This window comes from Symphodus melops (genome assembly GCF_947650265.1).
Source record: "Symphodus melops genome assembly, chromosome: 15".
NCBI classification, from domain to species: domain Eukaryota; kingdom Metazoa; phylum Chordata; class Actinopteri; order Labriformes; family Labridae; genus Symphodus; species Symphodus melops.
The window spans coordinates 5946499-5951085 of NC_136705.1; positions in this window are offsets into that span (position 1 = coordinate 5946499).

Consider the following 4587-nt stretch of genomic DNA (forward strand, 5'->3'; position numbering starts at 1 on the left):
ATCTCATAACATAACTCTTTTCTCATAATAATGATATCCTGACCTCGTAATTGCAAGATCTCGTAATTATGAGATAATTTGATTTTTATTCTTTGGTGAATGCAATGTGCTTCTAACCTGATAGGATAGAACCTGTTTGTACAAGGATGGCAGTAACTGCCTCAATATTTTCAAGTAAGTAGGGGAAATGCTGTTCGTGGTCAAACAGGCAAAGATAGGCAGATAAGAAATGTAAAAATGTAGATGCAAATAACGTGGTTCAATAGAGATCGAGAGCACGTCTTCAAAGTAAAAAATGACCAAATTCATTAAGAAATCTTATTTCTGATGTTACAACAGCACAGGAACACCAATTGGTGTGGAGGGGTTGAAGACAGAAAATATGACAGTCATTAAAGTATCAAGATCTTTAAAAAAACTGAAGACAGATGAATGCAAGTGGTAATATTACTTTAATACCCATCTGCTTATTAGAAAGTGTGTTTATGCAAGATTATAATCTGATTTGTTGCAGTGTAACTAAAGTATCCAAATGTTGGAAACTTGTTATGAAGGCATGAAAGAGTAACAGCTTGTTTTTCAGGCTAAAGAAAGTAGTCACAAAATGGAAAAGTTCTGAGGAGCTTGAGGTGGTAGATAAGGTTACGCAACTTACATCTTTCTGTCACACCCCTTGGCTCCTAAACATGCAGCGATTATCTCACATCAGTTTCAACAGAATTGCTGTCACTTAATCAACAGTCTTTGAGAAAGCTAAATGTTACCATAAAGATTTGAACCTCTGATATGAGTCTGTAGAGAATATTGTTTTTATTTAACCTTTGTAAAATACTTCAGCCTCATGTTGTACAATAAAGTCAGGGACAGCTTTCAGTGTTATCAAAAACACAAGCAGTACAGTGCATTCAAAAAGTATACAGACCCATTCACTTTTACACCCTTTACACATTTTGTTATATTGCAGCCTTATGGTGTAATCTTTTTTTCCCCCTCATCAATCTACACTCAATACGTCATAATGACAAAGTTTTTTTTTTAATGAAAACATCTACTACTTAAACTATATATTGTTAGTCTGTCACTAGTGTTTTATTAACTAGCAAAAGTTGTTCTTTTTGTCTATTCTTCAGTTTACTTCAGCAGGTGAGTATGGACAAGACTAGTTATTAATGGTCTTGCAGCGTACCAAATAAATAGACAGACAGATAAATTTATATCGAATGATTAGCACTTTAAAGCCTTTATAACAGCAACATTAAACAGGAAGAGTCACTCGTGCATTACTCGGCATGACTCACCTCACCTAAGTACATATTTGTTTTGGTTGTATGCTCAGTCTAATGTGAAGTCAGGGGTTATGATGGAGGGCATCAAACCTGCATGCCTTTTTATCATGTCTTTTGTTCCCTTTTCTTTTATTCACCATTATTTACAATGACATTGAGCAGATAATCAAATTATAAACAATGAGAAAAATCTGTTTCAATCCTATGTCATAAATCATGTTTAAAAATTAATTGGCCGAAATAATAAGTTGAATCAATCACAGATTTAAGTCACAGATTCAATCATTTTATCAGAGCAGGAAATTGGTAAATTTTAAAAACACATTAGCTTCTCCCCTCTGAACCCCCCCCCCCCCCCCACCCCCCCACCCATTACAGACTAAAAACTCAAATCCATCATAGAATAATACATTATTACACAAAATAACTTCTCTCTTTATTTAGCTTATAAAACATCAGACACTTAATATAATCAGCCTGTTCATTCTTAGAGCATGCATTTAGTGCACACTATCTACGACAAGCTGTAGACAAGTAAGAGTGAACCTACCCTCCTCCTTCATCTCCTCCCCTCCTCCTTCACCCCCTCCTCTTCTCCTTTCACGCCCTCCCTTTCCTTCATCCGCTCCCCTCTTCCTACACCTCCTCCCCTCATCACCTTCTTTCTCCTACTCCCCTCTTCCTACTCAAATCCAGGAAGAGATATTACAGTTTTTCTTGATTGTTTGACATTGACATTTTCTGAAAACATGCCTCATACTCTCAGAACTCTACACACAATTCCAAATCTCCTACAAAATGAAGCTTTATATTTAAAATAATGTTATTTGTTCTTAAAATGGTATTTTGTTTTCAATTGACACAGACAAACCATCATATGGTTTGTCTGATGTTCGTTATTTGTTGTCCAAATGTCTTTAGTTAAGTTATTTGTTGTCTGTTGTTCGTTATTTGTTGTCCAAATGTCTTTAGTTAAGTTATATTGTTGTACAGTATTGCTAGTTTTTTTTTTTTTCTTAGTGCTCTTTTATGCACTGCAGGTTTGCACTGGGGGGGGGGGGGGGGGGGGGGATGCAATTTCATCTGTGCTGTATGTTTAACATGTGGCATATTTGACAAATAAAGAACCTTGAACCTTGAACCTTGATATGAATAGACATTTCTAAGAACCAGTTGAACACTGATGTAGTTTTTTGAGGGGCTTACAGTTTTTCTCAATTCTTTACACACAATTACTGGTACTTGACCACAACATGTAACTAATGCACCAACGCCCTGAACCATTCTGCTAAACTACAAACACAATTCCTGCTTTACACTCAATTTGCATTTCTAAAACGTACTTTTTTCAAAACACTACAGACAATTATTTGCATTTAACTCAATTTTCATGAAAATATCTTGATTTCAAAAGATTGACTTTTGTCAGTCAAAATGTTAAAGTTAATCTACCATGCACACTGACACATCACATCGGCAAACAACTGTTCCACAGTTTTACAATTACCAATCAGAGCTTCAGCATAAAAGGGCAACAGGTGAACTCTTCTATTGTGGAGCAGTGGATGCCAACATTGGAAACGGAGGCAGAGCCAGAAGAGTAAAGCCTAATTTATACTTCTGAGTCGCTTCGATGCCGTGCCTACGCGGTCGACGTGAACCCAACACAGTGGCCCTACGTGCACGTCCAAAATATCCTGACTACGCGTTGCGTCAACGCGAACCACAAGGACTGTGATTGGTCACAGTCATTTCCGGCAGTTGCTTTTCCGGTCACAACGCAAATATTAAAAGTATGTATAGCGAAGAAAATCAGCTCGTTGAAAACCCTTGATTGGTTCAGTTGTCGGACAGACCACCTCCGCAAACGTCTTTTTCGTTGCCACTGCCCTCTTGCAGTTTGGTGATGAATTGCAGAGCAAGGCGTTCCCTCGACACAGAACTACGAATGCTCAACAACGACGTCGGGTCTATCCTGTAAGCACGGTGACGACGCAATGCAGAAGTAGAGTAAGAGAAGCAGGATGGGGACGGCCAAGTATCGTAATCTCTGATGAAATCCTAGCCAAACCATTTGCCATACAAAGTCCATACCTATTTATTGAACTTTTAAAAGCATCTCTCAACTTACACACTTGATAGCATGGCTGATAATTTAAGTTTCCTACACTCGACTCTACATCTCTGTCTTCATGAATTAAAAATAAAACTTAAAAATCTGCATTTCTAATTGTATCTAGTCATAGCGCATGGTAGGGAACCCAGATTGCAATATCTTAAAAAATCCTATTTTTCTCAATGAAAAAGCCTGCCTGATGCCTTTTTAAAAACATGTTTAAATATTTTACATTATTTCATAAGCAGAAAGTCGTTTGTGAAGCTAAAACCCCACATTATTTCCCTTTCTTATGCCCTAAAGTGCCACAAGCAGTTAGTTCTAAAAATGTAGAAATTATTTTTATTTTTGGTTTAAAAACATTCTTAATCAATGTTTCAGAAATTTGCAGATATGTAAAATTTCAATGTTTTGCTCTGGCAACTGTGTTGTGATAAAAACCTGTAAGGGGTTTAACTAAATGTCCCACGCTGAATCTATAAAACAGACTGTATGATAGAAGACGACATAACCCACGGGGATCTAACATACACACTGAGACTTATTGCAGGTTGTAAGACAGACAAGTTGATTGATCACTGTACATCCGTTAAATACTGTTCACAGCATGCGTCACAAAATCCTTCCAGGATTCATTAGATTCCTCTATACATAGTGTGGAGTATCATATTACCTTTACTCTAAGAATGTCAAGCATCTATATAGAACAATCTCTCATTACACTGCTGATCAAGTCAGTACATTTTGCTTCAGAGACATTACATATTATGTACATTTCTTCAAGTATGTTCATAGCTACTCAGAATAGATTGTAGTCTGCTGACGTCAAGATCACTTCTTCAGAGTGTACCCATATTGAACGAATACAGGAAGATTTGTACTACCAAAACTTTTTTCAAGAAGATATACCATAAAAACAAAATATCCCCAAGGGGTCATCATCTGACAGCACTCAATATGATTGCAACGCAAACTACTCTTTAGGGTTGAAGCATGCTTGTGCACAGACAGCCAGTGTCAACACGCCCTGATGGAGGTTTTAGTTATGAAATAGTTTTGCAATGAAACCCAACCACTGGATGGAAAAAAAAGTGTACAAGAGGGAGGACCTATTAGTCCGACTGAGTGACAACTATAGAAAAACAATAGAATCAAACAGCCTCTGCTTGAAGCAACAGTTTGATC